We start from the raw sequence: 20,300 nt of genomic DNA on the forward strand, positions 1-20,300 counted from the left end.
TAGAATAAGAATTACCTCTTCCTTGGTAAGAATTAGTGCCTCCTTGGTAAGAATTACCATTTTTCCATTCAGTCTTGCCTTTGTCATCATTCTTCCATTCAGATTTGCCTTTATCCTACATAGAACTATCAGATCTGCCACTTTCTCCATAAGATCTACCTCTACCTCTTTGGAATCTACCACCTCTACCTCTCTGTCTTTGTTCTTGCTTCTTTGTCACGATCTCCTCAACTTTCAAGGCATATTGATATGCTTCTTCTACACTTTCCAACTTCACAAAACTTATTTCATCTTGTATTCCAGATCTCAATCCATTAATGTACCTTGCAATTTTCTCAACATCATCATCCACATGTCTAGATCTAATGTCCAATCTATAGAATTCCTCAGTATACTCTTTCACAACCATGTCTTTTTGTTTCAAATTTTGCATCTTTCTCAACAAGCTAACTTGGTAATCAATAGGAAGGAATTTGTTCTTTACCTTGTTCACCATCTTTGGCCAAGTTTTGATCTTCTCCTTTCCTCTCCTTTGTCTATTAGTTTGCAAGTGCTCCCACCATAGAGATGCATGACCTTTCAACCTATTGACTGCAATCTCTACCTTTCTATTATCAGGAGCATTTTGATACTCAAAGAACTTCTCCATATCAGTGATCTAATCCAGTACAACATTGGTGTCCAATTTTCCATCATAAGGAACAACTTCTACAACAGGCTTTGAATTTGCTCTAAACAATACTCTCAACAATCTTGCTTCATCTTGGTCTTCTTTAGGTTCTTCATTAGGGTTTGGTGCTATTTCTTCATCATCACTTACATCATCAAGATGTGCTCCTCTTCTCTGGGCTATCTCCATAGCATCTAATCTGGTTGCAATTTGTCTCAACTGATCCAATATAGCATTATCAACATTATTTCTTCTACCATGAACCATCTTCGCAAATCAGGTTCCTGTAAGATCGTTACCCTCTACAAGTTATAGGTCAAATCCACAGATCTGCCACTCTACAACCAAATCCAAATTAGGGTTCTACATGATCCAATCTCCACAAAGATGAACCTTAAGTTCTGATACCAACTGACATAGGCAAACAAATGAATAACTAGAGCCAAAGGCTCACCTAGCTATCCAAACCACCCTGTAAGAGTTAACATAGTGGAAAACACAACACAAACACAACACCAAGGAGAGAGAACAAGATATCTTTATTTAATTCATCAAGTAAATAGCATACATGCCCATTTGTAAGGCCTTTTGGGTTACGGCCAGATATAGAATACAACTTCCAGATCCATGATCCAACTTCAAATTCACATTTCTAGACTCATACCCTGCTCTTTCTAAACTCTCCCAAAATCTACCTTTAATCTAACCCTAAGCACTCTATTTATACTTGCCAAAATGGCTTACAGAACATTCTAGAACATAGAGAAGCCACAAGTCAGCTCTCAGCAAAATATAACTATCTATATGAAAATTAAATGCGAGCAAAGTCGGCCCAAACAAGAACTAGACACAGATTACTCAGCAAAAGAAAGCTTTCCAAAATTGGCACTCAACATCCATCTGAGCTTAGCATCCAAAGGGATTACATGAAAGAAACTATAAACATGGTAGCAACTAGAACTCGATAGCAACTAGAAACTAGAACTCGGTAGCAACTAGAAACTAGAACTCAATAACAACTAGAAACTGGAACTCGGTAGCAACTAGCAACTAGAACTCGGTAGCAATTGGAACTCGATAGCAACTGGAACTCAGTAGCAACTAGAAACTTGAACTCGGTAGTGACTAAAGCTATTGGAACTCAATAGCAACTAGAAACTGGAACTCGGTAGCAACTAGCAGAAAGAACAAAGGTGCAGGATTACAAGGAAACCCAGGATGCTCCTACATCATAATCAAGCTCGGGTCCTACTATCTATGACTTGGGTCCTTGTGATGACTTGGGTTGCATTGTTGCAACTCAGTAGCTCCTGACTGTGACTCAGGTCCTTTAGACCATGACTTAGGTTCCACTGGTTGTAACACAGGTACTTCTAAAAATTTGAGACTTAGGAGGTGAAGCTTCTTGAATTCCAATTAGATTAGGCAATGTATCAAGTTCTAAGTACACAAACCTTCTATAATCCATAGGTTCTTTGCTACTTTCTTGTTCACTCTATTATGCAAACTCATCAATTTTCACATATGCACTTTTTATGATCTTATGACTAGATAGATTCAAATAGTTATATGCTTTACTTCTATAGGAGTATACTAGGAATATGCCTTCATCACTTTTGACATCAAGTTTTCCTTTCCTAGATTCCTTCAAGATATAACATTTACTACCAAATACTTTTGAGTAACTTACATTGGGTTCATAGCCATAGCATAGTTCATAACGTGTTTGATTTGAGTCTTTCTTTAGCTATACTTAGTCTAAGGTATGAATTCTTGTGTTGATTGGTTCCCTCCAGTATTTGATGTCAAAACTCTTTTCTATTATCAAGGTTCTTGCACAATCCATGATAGATATGTTCCTTCTTTCTCCTATACCATTCTACTGAGGTGTATTAGGGGCTGATACATGTCTTTTGATTCCTTTCTCAATGAAAAATTCATTGAATTAATTAGATATGAATTCACCTCCTCTATCTGACCTTAGACATTTTAACTTATTTCTTGTCTCTTTCTCAATTTAGCGAGATACCACTTAAACATTTGAAAAGTTTCAATTTTTTTTATAGATACATTATCTAGTCATTATTCTAGAATAGTCATCAATAAATAGAATGAAATACTTATCTACAATATAGCTCTCTATTCTAATATGTCCACAAAGGTCAGTATGAACCAACTCCAAGACTTCTTTTGAATGATAGTTCTTGCTTTTGAAACTTGTCTTTCCCATCTTTTCAATTTGACAATTTTTGGATAGACCCATATCAAGTTTCCTCAAACTAGAAATACCTCTTACTCTCTTGTTTTTTATTATTTTGACTAGATTATCAAAATTCACATGACATAGCCTTTTATGCCATAACCCACTTTCTTCTACTTGAGCAATGAAACATGAACTTTCATTGAGATATAGGTAGAATAAGTTACCTTTTGTTTGATTACTAGACCCAACTAGATTTTCTTTACCATCTAGTAGCTTGGCCTTTCCATTCATGAATTCTATCTTAAATCCAATGTTATTCAATTGTGCCCACTAAGTAGATTATGCTTGTCTTTCAACCTAGTAGGCATTGTCACATTTGAGTTCATTGGTTAGAGAAATACAACCTTTTCCTTTTATGCAACAAGCTTCATTATTTCCAAATCTAACACTTCCACCATCGTAGTGTTCCATATATTCAAATTTTGATTTTTTACCAATCATATGGTGAGAACAACCATTATCAATAATCCATGTATCATTCTTACTAACATGATAAATAAGTGACATCTTATCTAACTCATCATTTGGTTCATCTTTTACAGTAATATAGACCATTTCATCATTATCACTGCTATCAAAATCTTTAGCAATAAAACAAGATTTCTTACCTTTGTCCTTATAGCTCTTGAATTACTTCTTTCCTTTTAACTTACTTCTTTTCTTTTCATCTTTTCCTTCTCTATTTGGACACCTAGCAACAACGTGACCAACTTCTTCACATAAAAAAAAAAGACTAGAGGAATCATACCTTTGTACTTTCCTCTTCCTTTGGGATATTTCCATGCAAATAAGGCTTCAATAACTTCAAGATCACTTTCAAAAATTTCTTCTTCTTCTTCACTTTTAGATTTTTTTTACTTCTGATTTCCTCTTTTCTTCTTGAGTGAAAGCTCGGCTTCAAATGCAGACTCAATACCTTTGGAACTAGGAACATAGTTATCATAGTTATCCAACTCAAAAGTTGTCAATGTTTCCACTAGAGAAACCATATTTATCTTATTATTTGATCACATCTCATCTCTTCAATAGAAGATACTCTAATTGCATAGATAAGAACAAGGGTTTTGAGTACCTTGCTTACAACTATTTTATCATCAATGTCTCCTTCAGAGGCTTTGATTGCACTTACACTTACTTTAATTTACTCAACATATTTTGCAATTCTTTCATCCTCTCTCATCTTTATCTGATCAAATTGGCCTCTAAGGCTTTCTATTTTAGCTCTCCTTATATTGTCATTACCTCCATATATATATATATATATATATATATATATCCTTCAGTTTGGTCCACATTTCATGAGTAGTAGTGATGCCTTTTACCTCATCAAGTTCAGCATAGTTATTAGAAGAAGCAATATCAATCATCTTGTTCTTATGATTTTTCTTTTCATAAATCTCTTCACTTGTCAATGTTCCATTAGGAGCCTTGTATTGATTATCAAGATATTTTGTGTAACATCAAAGACAATATAAATTGATCAATTATTTTCAACAAATAATAATATTGAAGAAGTCATATATGATATTATGGATACATTTAAAGCTACCCCACTAGAGATTGTTGACTCTTTACCTAAAAGTCTTTATGATAGAGTTGAGCAAAAGTTGCCATTTAGTTTGACCACTGAGAAAAAAATAAGAGAGGCTATATTAGCCCAAGTTATGCCTTCTTTAGTTAAGAAGATGATGGCTAAAGGCATGGATAAATATAATGGGAGATCCCCCCCAAGTACTGAGCATTTAGTATTTTAAAGAAATAGGTAGAAGAGGTGGTGACCCAAAACACATTGCTCTGGAAAGTCATTTATGGGTTATCTACCAAGGATGTAGAGAAAAGGAAAATGAGTCTGAGAAAGATGAGGATGAGAAAGATGAGCAAGAAATAGAGGTTCCAACCAAGGAAGGTAATGTAGTGGGTACTCAAGGAATATTAGAGGAGGCTATAGTTGAAGAAGGGCAATGAGATGTACAAGATGTACATGTGTCGAGTCCCCCACATGGATATCAAGTGAGTCAATAGTTTTTAGTGAGCATCATAGAATGTTAATCATTTCACTAAGGGGGATTTGAATAAAATATAGCAAGACTCCACCAATGCAGAAATATTATGTAGTAATCCTATATTGATGAGAGTAGATGAGATTAAAAGGGTAGAACTTGCATCTGCAGGGGAGAAACCAAAAGACATATCAAATGTGCCCCCACAAACCACATATGTAAAGGAAAAAGGGATTATACAATCTAAGTGTAAATATTGAACAGCAAGTTGATACAATAAAGATACCATCTTCTATGCCAACAATTGATATTCATATGGAAGAGACCGAAATACAACAAATAGGTATATTTGTGCCAAGCCTAAATAGTCCAAGTTTACTGGATAAAAGCACAAACCTATGTCACTCTTTTCTAAAGGAAAAGGCTAACAAAAGTATAATTGTTCAACTTCGATAACATAAAATTGATATTATTATTTTGAATTTGAAAATGAAGTAAATTAATCAAATTTTTAGAAATGGATGAACTTTAGGATTATAATTTTAAATAATTATTTGTAATAAGAATTGATATATTTTCCTAATTTTTATAGATTATTTTTTAGCTGCTAAAAAATGCTGAAAATTAGGGGTCTAGTTCCCACCACAAAACTAGATGGAAATAAACTTATTTCCCTTTGATCTTAGACTATGTTATAGATACCATATAGATAGCTAGAACTATCAAAAATAAAAATTAGTTTTAGACCTATATTTTCTCTTTTATAATGATTCAAATTTCATATGTAGTTTTCATCTCCCACCACATTTTTCAAAACAAATCTATTCTAACCGGGAGAAAAATTATACATTCTAAAAGAGGAATCTCTCCTCTAGAATATCATATATTTGTAAAAATTTTTTGATATGATTTAATATTTTTTTCTTTCTCAAAATTGACATCTTTTCAAGTGTTAAAATACATGCTTGTAAAATTTTTTAATTACAATATACTATATCTAATTAAAATACTATAAACTCTATATGAGAATATTTTTGACTCTGAGCTCTATAAAATGGTGTTTATATGTAATTAAAAAAAATCATAAAAAATAGTAAGAGTTATTGAAATTTCACTTTTATGAAATAATTACATTTCTTTAGTAATTGGATACAAACTAGCATAAAACATGCATTTAATAGATAATTCCAATTGGACAAGTGTGATACCATATATAACTTAGCTCAAACAAATTTATCTAGATCATATGTTTGGATAAAATTAATTTGTATATAGAAATACTCAAATTCAGTCATTTTGACAAGTCAGCCTGAAAGGTGACACAACTTTGTACTTTTACCCTACTAGCTTAAGTTATTATTGATAAGGATGGAACAAAAGTGCATAAGAGTTAGGAAGCAAGTCATGTACTTATTCTGCCATCACAAGGTGAAGTCCAAAAGGATGGAGGCAAGCCTAAAGAGTTGAAGTTGACTTTTTAACCTAGGGAGCAAATTGCAATACAGACTCTTGTTACATTACCAATTTCTACTTCTCCTCTTAGTAGTCACACTCTTCAAAGGCTGAGTACACATGCCACACCACTTCAGATATCAAGGCCAAGTCCCATCACATCTAGAAGTGTTGATACATCATTTGGTGATGTAAGTTTAGATTAGGTGATTGAGCTACCCAAGTTTGATCTTAATACAATCACAATTGAGGAGATGAGCATTCTTCAAGAATCTGTACAAAAGAAGAGGCAAGATATACTAAGCAGGGAGCATAAGAAAAAGAAAGTCCTACATGAAATAAAAGACATATTCATTTATTCTTTCAACCTTCCAAACACTAATGAAGATAAGCCTATCATTGAAAAACTTGTCAATATCATAGACAAGATAAATGATGAAGACCTAGATTCTAATGTCAAATTATTAGATTGATCAAACAAAAAATTTCAAACAAAGGTATTGGAGAAGATATCTAGTTCTATTGCATTAAGATGGATTGATCTTGCAAACAAAATGGAAAGTGTAAGAAGGTGTTAGAGAATATTTTCTCTTTATACACAAAGCTATGCAATGTAGATCTATTCACAAAGGAAAATCAACAGGCTATTGACCGAATGCAAGAAGATTTGCAACTCAGTGGTACTACTTTAAAGCAATCTCCTAGTCAAAGTCAAATACACTTTCATAGGTTATTGGCTACTTAGAGTAGGCAAAAGATGCAAATATTAGGAATACTATAATTAGTATTCAATCCATGTTAACACCTCACATGGAAGTATTACAAAAGGAACTAGCCTTTGCAAAAACTTTGATGAAGAAAGATTCCCAACTTTCTACTCATGAAGGCTTAGATGACCTTGTTACAAATCTAGAAATTCAAGTACATTCATTAGATGCAACATGTGATAATTGGGATGCAACATTAAAAATAATCATGGAGCTACACAAGCCATTTTTGGATAAACACACTACAAGTGTACCACCCAGATGAAATAAGTGTCAAAAAAGGGGGATAATGAATAAAAGGGGGAGTAATGTAAAAAATGATAATAAATAATAAAGTTTTGATAACACTTAAGGAAGATATCTACTCGGCATGAGTAACATAACCATAAATAGAAATGAAGCATTTATTTTGGGGGGGTAATGGAGTAATAAGGTATGACAAATAGACATAAATTTTGCAATTTTGAAGTTTTGAAAATTTTGTATGGAAGCTAACTCATGAAGATGTATTGTATGATTTATGCTCATAATAAGGATGTATATATCATGACTTGTTACTCATGTCAAAGGAGGAGATTGTTGATCTTATTTTGGTTTTGACAAGGCACTAAGAAAACACTTAGTCATTATATAGTAGAAACATAGTGCGTGCCGAGCATAAGGCTCCAAAAAATATGTGTCAAACAATATGATAGTTAGTGTCGAGCACTAGTAGGTTCTGAGTAGTCAAATGCATACTGAGTCATTTAGATGCCAAGTCAATAGAAGGAGCTGAGTAAACAGTGAGTGTCAATCCATTCAAAAGTTGAGTTACAACATTAAGAGCAATGTGAAGGCTGATCATCAGATTCTTTGGATGCCGAGTAACTAGTCAAAGACATAGTTATTTGTAATGGCACACACTACTATGCAAACCATTTTTGGGCTGACATAAACATTACTTTTTGATTGTAGAAGACAGGTATGGAGTCATATTGTGATTCCCTATGTATTGCATGCAATCAATCAGAAAAGAGAATGAATTAGGCAACAATATGGATCAACCACACTATTTGATCATAACCTAGCCCATCTATGCTAATGTCTATTTAAGAAGGTAAAACCCTAAAGAGTTTTGTATGTGGGAGAGATATGCATGGATATGATTGTTAAAAGCAGGGATAAAATTCATGGTGGATAAGATGGCTAAGCCAGAGTTTTGAGTTACAGAATCAATTTGAGGAGAATGGAGAAATGTAGTGAAAAGGAAAGAGAAGACATATCTGATTAGGATGATCAAGGATTTAATAGTAAAGAAGAGATCTGACATCAAGAAGTAAGGTGTTAACTGAAGGATTAGGTGCTAAATCATTCTAACAGGTCATATAAAGTAAATATCTTAATAGAGTAGTCCTAAAAGGCTTTTTATAAATCTCTTAATTGAGTGCTAACTTTATCGTGAGTTAAAATCCTTTTAGCAAGGTGAGACCTAATAGTCTTGTAAGCCTTTAACAGAGTAGACCCCTCACAGGGTAGATTATATATTATGATTACAACATTATAGCCATAATTGGCCACACTTTACAATTGAAATAGTGAAGATTTGTAGGTGTCATCCCCACCCCAGTTTTATCTTCTCCTTGGAGGGTTTCTAGGTAACCAAATTACTTGTGTTATGTGTTGAATTTGCTTCATGCTATGGATGTGATGCATGGTTACTTATTTCAGTTTACATGCTAAATTATGAGATGGATGTTAGGTGATATTTTTTAATGTTTAAGTTTTTAAAGTGTTGATTGACCCCTCCCCTCCTTTATTTGAATTTACTTTTCCTTTGTTAACTCCAACATATTTTTCAATTGATAGAGAATGGGAGGATAAAATCCAAAAAGAAAAAAAGAATCAGTCATTTGTGCAAAAATGATTCATGGGAATAAAACCTCTTGTGCTTTTCCTCACAGGTGATAAATTGGGTAAGAACCTTCACCAAGGCCTTCCACACCATGTCCATCACCTCTCTATTAAATGCATGATTCAAGTTAGGGGTTTTCTTCTCCAAGGTACCTAAATCTCTTGCAAGAATCCATGAATAACATTTTTGTATTTCTTTGAGTTTTGACCCCTTCCATACTCAACCCAGTGATGGAAGAGATGGACCTTGAAGTGAAAACAAACTTGACATAGCATACTGTAACCTTGCCTCCATCCCAAGACTCCACAACTTTCTAAGAAAGTTTATGTTTATAGCCCTTCATTCTAGTCTTGTAATTAGTTAATTCTCCCTTCAAAAGGATCTTCTAGAGCTCTTTGTCTTTTTTGTATTCTCCCCACTCCTTAGGCTTAATCTCATAAGGGTCTCCACCCATCCTTCTATTCTGATGAACTGAGCAAAGACACATCACTTCAAGAAAAAAACCACAAATTAAAATAACAAAGAGTTCAATCTTTTTATCGCAACAACTTTTAACTAAACTTTAGAAATAATAATACAACTCATAAGAAAGCTACGACAATAAAATGTTATTATTAGTAATAATGACCAAATCATTAATGCATTATTTGGGTGTGATCATAGTAGATCACATCATATGCTTTGATAGGGATGGGCAGAGGGTTATCCCAAAATTTGAACCATTTCAGAAATTTCACCACAATCACCAACCTATTAGGGGCATTATTACCCTCTCAAAAGGTGTATTGAAATGACAACTCCTCCACATTGCTAAGATAGTGTATAATTTTAGCAATAACATATTTTCCATTCTACCTTGTCATCACAATTTGTTTTCAAAATATTGATGATGTTTAAGGCACCCCCTTCTATGATTTCCTTCCTCACATTTTTCCTTGTCAACACAATGACCCCATGGTATAGGGCTAGGAGTTCAACAACATAAGGAGCCTTGACCCCCAGGTTGACCGAGTAAGCCACTAGCATATACCCTTTTGAATTTCTCAAAAGGTCAGCCCCAAATTTCGAGTTAGTTTTCCCATAGAGGAACCATCAAAATTCAGCTTGATTTAATCAAGATTGGGGGAGACGAGTGGGGGGTTCTTTAGTAATATGTTGTCAAGTGCAATGATTTTTTTTAAAAATATGATAGTAAGTATGGGATGATAGTTATAGTCCATTGTTTTCATTTTCTATTGATATTACAATTTTTATATACAAAGATTTATAATTTTTCAAGCATCAATGAATATGGGAACAATGTGAAAAGTAAACGGTATTTAAAAAAATAATTTTTGAGGTTTTATCATTTTCAAAAAGATACACAAGACTATGAGGAAATAACTTTTTTTTAAAGAAATATTTTTTGTGAAAGAATTTGTGAGAACTTGAAGGAATTGGTTATCTCAACTATTCATATTATTGGTCTCAGATTGGTTTTGACAAGTGAGTGTCTGCACACTTTAGTCATTTACTTAGTTCATGTCGAATAAGTAGAACATAATGAGCACAACATGTATATAATAGTTCATGCCAAGTCCACAACGAGTGCTGAGCCACTCATGTGCCAAAAAAATAGTGTATGTCAAGTGATTCAGGAGCCAAGTAAATAGTGGATGCTAAGTGATACAGATGTAGATTCAGAGTGTAAAGAATAGTATATGCCGAGCATCAGATGCTGAGTAAGACAGTTTTGTCATAGTTGTTTGTAATGGAATGAACAACTATGTAAACCATTTTTGAGCTAACTTAAGGATTGAATTATGATATTTGGAGATAAGGAGGAATCTTAATTTGAAATCCCAATGCATTGCATGTAACCAATTAGAAAAAGGGAAGGTTCAAGAGAAAAAATGGATGAATCACAATCATTGATTTATACCTATCCCCAAGTCACCAAAGTCTTCTTAAGGAGGAAAAACCCTAAACTATCAATGATGCAAAGAAGAGAGTGGATGTTGTGAAGAAAGAAGTTTGCATGTGCAAATAGAGAATTCATGGTGGCTAAGGAATTATGATCTAAAATGGCATTATAGAATCTGTTAAAGGAGAACAAAGGAAGAAGATAATATACAATAGCAGGAAAATCTTATCAAGAAGGATCAAGAATACATTAGTACATAGGTGATATGTCATCAAGTAATCAAGTTCTTACTATAGGATAATTGTTGAATTATTCTAGTAGGTGAATTAGTTAAATCTCTTAATAGAGTAGTACTGATAGGGTACTTGCTTAATTGTGAGTTGAAGTCCTTTAACCAAACACACTTCTAACATGGTGTTGAAATCCTTTAATAAGGTAAGACCTAACAATCTTTGTAAGCCTTTAACAGGGAAGACCTTTCATAGGGTAGATCATGTCTCATGATCAAAACATTGTAACCTTCATTCGATACGCTTTATTACTATAGTAGTAAAGATTTGTGGGTGCCATACCCACCCTAGTTTTACCTTCTCATTGGAGGGTTTCTGGGTAATCATATCTGGTGTCATGCATGTGTGAATGTTTACTTTATTTCATGTTTTAGATGTACATGCTTTACATGGTATTTTAGTTTACTTAGTGAATGTATGAGATGGATGTGTGGTGAATGTTTTAAGGGACAAAGTTTAAACTACTGATTCACCCTCCCCCCTCTAAGAAGTTTACCTTTCCTATTGTAATTCCAACAATTGGTATCAAAGCTTTGATGTGCTTTGAGTTTTACTTAATTGTCATTAAGTTCTTTATTCCACATTGAACTAAATCAAAGTTGTTAAGTAAATTGGCATAGAGTCAGTGTTTTAACACATTACACTAGCACATTGGGGGTTTTAGAATAATTAGTTCTTTGTAATTACCTTTCTTTTGGTTCCTGTCATTCTTAATGTTTAATGTATGTTCAGTTAAACATTAGAAATTAAGCATTTGTACACTTATTCTGCAATTTTTCACTTAGTATATCATTGCCTTGGTCCTAATCAGATCAGTGGTATCAAAGCAAGAACCACTAGATCTTAATCAAATCAAACAAAAAATCCAATATTTTTATGATCCAGTGATTACAACCTGATTACAATCCATAATCCCTTACAGCACAATACAACCATAAGAACCAATTTCACCTCACACCTTATGAAAACAACCCCCAACCCTAAGCCCTTTTATACAAGTATTTTAACCACTTTAGGGTTATAATTAATAATTACATGTCGGCCCAAAATCGTGATAAAATAGGGCCCAAATTTTTTTTTCAAAGAATTTATGAAGTATGTACAATAATTTCTTGATCAGTCACCACAAACTAACAATCTCCCACTTGGGGACTGATCAGGCTCCACACTAAACAATAATCTCCCACTTGGAGACTGATCCTATAGTAATACTGCTACCACATGGGGCTCCCACTAGATCAAACCACCCTAGACTCTATTGTTCTTTTATTAATATTCAGTCTAGAAGACCAACCAAAGTTGAAGAGGAGTTCAACTTCTCCCTTGTTACTACCTTTGTCAACGTATCTGCTGGATTTTCATTGGTATGTATCTTCTCCAGCTTTAATTGTCCATCCTCCAAAACTGACCGAATGAAATGGTACTACAATTGTATGTGTTTGGTCTTTGAATGTAGAGTTGAATTCTTTGCAAGATGAATGGTGCTCTGACTATCTATGAACAAATAATTATCCTTCTAAGCATGTCCCAATTCTTGCAAGAAGAACTGAAGCCATATCATCTCCTTGGCTGCCTCTATATCAGATACATATTCTACCTCATAAAGCATTAACCTTTTGTAACCTAGAAACCCAGCTCATGGCTGCCCCACCAATAGTAAAGATGTAACCTATAGTACTCTGCCTAGTATCAATATCTCCTACCAAATCTGAGTCAACATAATCCTGTAAATCAATAGTAGATCCCCCAAAGTGTAAAAACTAATTGGATGTTCCTCTCAAATATCTAAGAATCCATTAGATTGCATTCCATTAGTCAATTCTTGGATGACTCATATACCTGCTAACGACTTCCACTACATGTGAATTATCTGGCCTAGTACATACCATAACATACATCAAGCTTCCTACAGCTAAAGCATAAGGTACCTTGGACATCTTATCCTCCTCTTCTTGTGTCTTGGGACACATCTCCTTAGTCAATTTCAAATGACTAGGTAAAGGTGTGCTGATAGCTTTAGCATTCTCCATAGAGAAACGTTGCAACACCTTCTCAACATAATTAGCCTGAGATAGTGTCAATGTTCTATTTTTCTTATCTTTGCAAATCTTCATACCAAGGATTTTTTTTGCTGCCTCCAAATCCTTCATAGAAAATGCATGTGCTAATTGGCTTTTCAACCCCTTAATGTGATCCATGTTAGACACAACTACAAGCATATCATCAACATATAAAGATAAAATAATGTAGCTATCATCATCCAACCTCTTAAAGTAGACACAATGATCTGAATGACACCTACTGTAAGCATGCTCATGCATAAAATTGTCAAATTTTAGATACCATTACCGAGGTGCTTGCTTTAAGCCATATAAATTTTTCTTCAATTTGCACACTCAGTTCTCCTTATCTTTGACCACAAATCCCTGTGGCTGAGCCATATATATCTCTTCATACAAATCACCATGAAGGAAGGCTGTTTTAACATCTACCTGCTCTAAATGCAAATCTTCAGTAGCCACTAAACTTAAAATAGTATGGATAGAAGTCATTTTAACAAAAGGAGAAAATATCTCATCAAAATCAATTCCCTTTTTTTGTGCAAATCCTTTTACAACTAACCTAGCTTTAAATATTTTCTTACCTCCATCCTCTTCTTTTAACCTATAAACCCACTTATTCTATAAAGCCTTTTTACCTATAGGCAACTTGCACAAATCCCATGTCTTATTCTTTAGCAAAGAGTTCATTTCATCTTTCATGGTAGACTCCCACTGAATCTTAGTATCCACCTGCATAGCTTCATCATAACTTTTAGGTTCACCAATGTTAGTAAGTAAAATAGAATACAATGAGGGAGAAAATTTTTGTGGAGGTCTAATTTGCCTTGTTGACCATCTAACATTCAATAGTGTGTGTGGTATTTGTTGTTGCAGATGTTGTACATCATGAGGAATGGCTGGAACATCAACTTTTGAAGTATCATCTAGCACTACATAATCATCTTCTTTCTTCTAATGTTGCTGCAATAGATCTTTGTACAACACTTTCTCATTGAATATGACATCCTTGCTTCTTACAATTTTATGATTTTCAAAATCCCAAAGCCTATAACCAAACTTATTAATGCCATATCCAACAAATACACATCTCTTTGACTTAGCTTCTAGCTTGGTTCTATTTTCAAAATCTATGTGAGCAAATGCTTCACAACCGAAGCTTTTGAGAAAAGAATAACTCACCTTCTTACCAATCCATGCATCCTCTAGAATACCACAGCCCAAAGGGGTAGAGGGACCTCTATTAATAAAATATATGGTAGTATTGATAGCTTCCACCCACATGTGTAAGGGCAACCCAACATGCAACCTCATGCTCCTTACACGTTCCATTATAGTCCTATTCATGCATTCAACCACTCCATTTTTCTGTGGAGTCCTTGGAACAATTTTTTGTCTATGAATACCATTAGTGGAGCAATAATCTTCAAATTCATGATTGCAATACTCACCACCATTATCAAATCTGAGACATTTTAATTTTTTACCAATCTCATTTTCAACCAAGCATTTCCATTTCTTAAAAGTTTGAAATACATTAGATTTTTGTCTAAGGAGATAAACCCATACTTTTCTAGTTGCATCATCAATAAATGTAACATAGTAATGAGAGCCACCAAGGGAAGATACTTGAGCTGGTCCCCATACATTGGTATGCACAAGCTCTAATTTCTCCCTTTTATTTTCCTTCCTAGTCTTTGCAAAACTCACTCTCTTTTGTTTTCCATACACATAACTTTCAAAAAAATCCATATTAACACATTTCAGACCTAGTAAAAATTTCTTTGAATGAAGTACTTTCATACCTTTCTCACTCATGTGCCCAAGTCTATTGTTCCACAACATTGTATCAGAATATATAGTAGCTATTTGTTCTCCTTGCTCAATTTTAGCAATTGTTCCTGAACAATCATTTTTGTCTAAAACAATTAAAGTAGAAGGAACAATATGACTTGTACAAAGATATAAGATGCCTACTTTCAACCTTTTTCTACTACAAGGGAACCTTTTAAAACCTTCCAATTTTTATCATTAAAAGTAACTACACAACCCTCATCACCGAGTTTCCCTGCTAAAATTAAATCCCTAATCAGCCTTGGAACATGTCTTACCTCATGTAGTTGCCAATGATTCCCATTCTGTAACTTAATCTTAATTTTGCCCTTTCCAACAATCTGATAGGGTTCATTATCCCCCAAATAAACAAGCCCAAAATCCTCTTGGACATAATCAATAAAATAACCTCTATGAGGTGTAGCATGAAATGAAGCACCATAATCTAAAACTCATGAATCATCAACACTTTCTAAAGATAGAAGCAAAGCATCCTCTTTAGATTTGTTACTTACCACATTTGCCTCCTTGTCTCCATCTGATTTATCTCTTTCATTTTTCTTTTGATTCCAACAATCTTTCTTTTTGTGCCTTGGTTTCCCATAGTACTAGTAGTCATTTGGTCCTCTCGATTGAGACCTCCTCCCCTTTGACTTTCCTCTTGATTTCCCATGATTTCTAGAATCACTTCCTCTCTCAGTCGTTTTGCCCCTGTTTTGTGCATTTAAAGAACTTCCTAATGTAGATCCACCTGAGGTTTTCCTATGAGTTTCCTCACTCAAAATAACATTGATCACATCATCATATTTTAGGGTACTGGATCTAGGAACATAATTACTCATAGCCATTACCAAGACATTCTAGCTTTCAGGCAAAGAACACAAAATGAAGAGAGCCTTAATTTCTTCTTCAAAATTGATACCCACAAAAGATAACTGACTAGTAATAGTATTAAACTCATTTAAATGATCTATAATAGATCCACCTTCTGCCATTTTCATAATAAATAAAACGCTTCATGAGAAATACCTTGTTTGAAGCGAAGGGCTTTTCATACACTATTGCTAGGGTTTTCATCAATTCTTCTGTCATCTTTGCTTTTGTAATATTAAATGCCACTAATGGTGCCATGCATAATTGAATTCTTCCAAGTGCCTTTCTATCTAAAATATCCCATTCATCATTTGACATAGATCCCTAATTCTTAGCTTTGCCTTCCAATGGCTTCCATAAATCCTTTTGATACAAATAGTCTTCCATTTGCATCTTTCATAACTGGAAGTTCTGCCCATTAAACCTATTAACCCTTAGCTTACCCTCATCTTCCATTGCTCCCACTCAACCATGAGACTCCCACTCAACCGTGAAACTTTCCTACAAAGAATAACTGAAAAACAACTAGGCTCTGATACCACTTGTTAGGATTAAACCACAGACATAAATAAAAATTAACTGCAAATATAACCAATAACAAAAAATAATAGATCACACAAAAAAGAACACAAGGCACCAAGATTTAATGTGGTTCACCCAATCCTTGGGCTACGTCCACCAAACAACAAGTCCAATATTTTTATGATCCAATGATTACAACTTGATTACAATCCGTAATCCCTTACAACTCAATATCGCTGCACGAACCAATTTCACAACACACCTTATGAAAACAACCCCTGACCCTAAGCCCTTTTATACAAGTATTTTAACTGCTTTAGGGTTCTAATTAATAATTACATGCCGGCCCAAAATCTTGATAAAATAGGGCCCAATTTTTTTTCCCGCTATGAAGTATGTACAGTACTTTCCTGATTAGTCACCACAAACTAACAATAACTACCATTATTGTCAAGAATATGGACATGTTCTTGAGAATTGTATTAGGACACACTTTAGAGGTGACTACAAAAGGTGGTTGAGTCAAACCACATGTTTTAGTTGTTTGAAGATTGGTCACATCAGTCGCTACTATCCAACAAGGTCAAAGGCACCAAGTTGTGAATTTGATAAAGGAAAAGGCAAGGAATATGCTAAAAATGTCAGAGATGAGATGAACAAGACATGGAAGAAAAAGGATGGTTGCAACACATCAAATGAAGAAGGGATCACTTCACCCAATGGGTCAGGCGATCACACCTCATCATATTAAGTAATTAAGAGGTATGTGGGACTGATATCTAAAAGTCATATCATACATCAGTTCCAAAAGGACTTAGTACTAAAAAGACTATATAAGCATGAATAAAGATGCAAAATGTTATTTGAAATCCAAGAAAAATCTTTAAGTTTTTCATGTTATTTGCCATGCATGAAACATTTCCTATGATTACTGAGTGGAATGCTAGAAGATCTCGAGCTATATTTTTTGAATGTATTCAAAACAAAATGGATTAGGATACTATTGACCAGAATTCACGACAACTCACTTTGGTTAGATAATAGACCCATCAAGATATCCAAAATAATAATTCATAGGGTTACAAGGTATCCAACCCTAGATCAACCTAAGACCCTAAGGAGTGATTCAAAAGAAGTTATTTAGAAAAACTCTAGAGCTGTATTGAATAAGAGAGGAATGACTATTGATACCATTATGGATCCCTTGATAGAATTTGTAGTAAGGGTTATTTCTCATAAATTTTATCAATCCAGTAGATTGAACAATGTGAACTATATTGCAGCAGATGTTGGATACAAAATTGTCAAGAAAGATCACACATATGATCTATTAGAGGTACAACTACAACAATTGACTAAAAACCTAGGAGCAATAAGGAAGACAAAGAGTGCATAATTTGGTTCTATTCTGACATGCATTTTCTTTTATGCATAAAACACTTTTCCTACATTTTGCACAGTTGCATGGAAAACCAATAGGTCAGTGGTAACATAAATTAGTGAATTCATTGAACAATTGGGAAAGAACTTTGAATCAATTATGACCAGCTATTTTGAGGATTTCAAGCAATCAATGAAAAAGACATTGAGAATTCTAGTGTCACTAGTAGAAAAGCATTATGATGATATCTGTTTTCTAGGTAGCAACACCAAGGGTGAGATGACTAAGGCCACTTGGATATGAGATCAATGTAGATGAGGCCTCTTCAACTATAACAACTTTACTAGTAGAAGAAGTTGATAAAAATGCAAAAAAAATTGGAAACTATGAAATGGCAATATTCAAAATCACCATGGAACTAAAAACTATGTATGTTATCGAGAAGAAAGAGAAGTTGGTGAAGAAATTAAAAGCCAAATTTGGTGAAGGTGCCAAGTAGGAAGAAGAAGAAGATGAAGAGGAAGATGATGCCCAAGCACAAGTACCCCTAGCACTTACTCAAGGAATGGGAGAAGACTAGCCAGAGGAAGAGACATAACATGTTGAAGGTGCCAAGGGAGAAGAAGCCAAGGAAGCGCCTACCCCCATAGACCAAAAGAAAAGGAAGGCTAAGGCCCAACCAGTGACAAAAGAAAAGAAGGTAGCTAAGTTGAGTCAACCCAAATCTTCTATACCTACTACAAGGGCCAGTGAATGTGCTACTACACAAAAGGAAAAAGAAAAGAAAAAATCAATTGAATAGGGAGGTGAAGTACATAAAAGATTGAAAAGAAAGTACATTGCACAAGCAGAATCTGATGAGGAAAAAACAAAATTAGATGACATTAGCCAATTCAAAGTGGTGAGTCACAATCCCCTATCAAACTTAGAAAATTTGTGTGAAAATATCAAGAATAATGTAGATCTAATAGGATTTACTCATGTGGATTTTGATAATCTTGGAAAAATTGAGAAAAAATCAAGTAGAAGAGGTGTTATTATATCAGATTGAAGGGAGAATATTATTCTAAGATAATAATTAATATATGACTGAAGTAGATTTGAAAACTTAATGACAAAATGATATGTTTGCTATTTGTATTTATGCTTGAAGACTATCTGAATGTATAAATATAAACAACAAAAATATCATTTTGTCATTCAATTTTTATGATCTGCTTCAGTCATATATTAATTATTATCTTAGAATAATATTCTCCCTTCAGTCTAGTACAATAACATGGTATTAGAGCAGGTTAAGAAGTGATCCTGAAATTAGACTTTAGACAAATATTATTCAAAAATGGTGAACGACATGAGGCTGGAAGATAGATTAGAAGGTGATTCAGATTTTGCAGGCTAGAAATTATGACTGAAACTCATACTGAAAGAACATGGTGTAAATAAGCTTATTGAAAAATCTGACCCATTAGCTAAAGGAAATGATGAAAAATGGGAGAGTGACAACAATAAAGTGATGGGGACACAACCCAAGAACAGAATGGACACAATAGAAAATGGAAATTGTATTAACTGAAAAATAAGCTAGTACATTCAGTACAGAGAAAATAAACTTCAAAACATGGCCTATGGGCTTACAATAGCATAAATGTGGAGATAATTTCTCCTTTCAGTACCTCCTCTCAAACTCCACTCCGAACTGCCTTTTACAATGCTAGAAATCTCCTTAAATAGACCCTGGAGGGTTAAGGACTAGGAATACATTCTAGAAGGTGCTAGTAAGCATCACTGACCAAATAGAAGGTTCCAAAAGCTGTGTTAGAAGTTGATGCAATTCTAGAAGAATCTAGAAACGGTAACCAAACTTTCGGGAGGCATAACTTTTGAACCGTAGCTTTGATTGATGAACTGTTTACATTTTTAGAAAGCTCTTGAAGCACTCTATAGCCCTATGGACCAGCTTTGCTCATCCCCCATTTTTTAGCCCTTTTTGAGGTCATTTAATGCCCCTAACTTGAATTTGAAGCATTCTTAGGAGGTCTCCAAAACCTGAAAAACTATAATAACTTTCAAACCGTGGGGTCTTTTGACCTGATTCTTTTTCTGGAATGTTCTAAATCACAATTACATTTATCTGGCCAATTCACACCTTCTAGTTTACCAAAATGATGGCTCAATTACATACTCCTATTTTTTTGAGATTTACACAAACACTGATAGTGGAACTGTGAGAGTTGGAACCTTTATTTGACCCAAATGGGTATCCAAAAATGAAAACACATGAAACAGAAACTAAGTCTAAGTATATTTTTTGGGTGACACAGGATTGCCCTTATACCTCTGGATGCTCCTGCATCATAAAGCTTCCTATAATCTCAGAATTGGACACTGCACA

The sequence above is a fragment of the Cupressus sempervirens genome, chromosome 9 (assembly GCF_028749045.1).
Source record: "Cupressus sempervirens isolate cs-2001-9-10 chromosome 9, ASM2874904v1, whole genome shotgun sequence".
Taxonomy (NCBI): domain Eukaryota; kingdom Viridiplantae; phylum Streptophyta; class Pinopsida; order Cupressales; family Cupressaceae; genus Cupressus; species Cupressus sempervirens.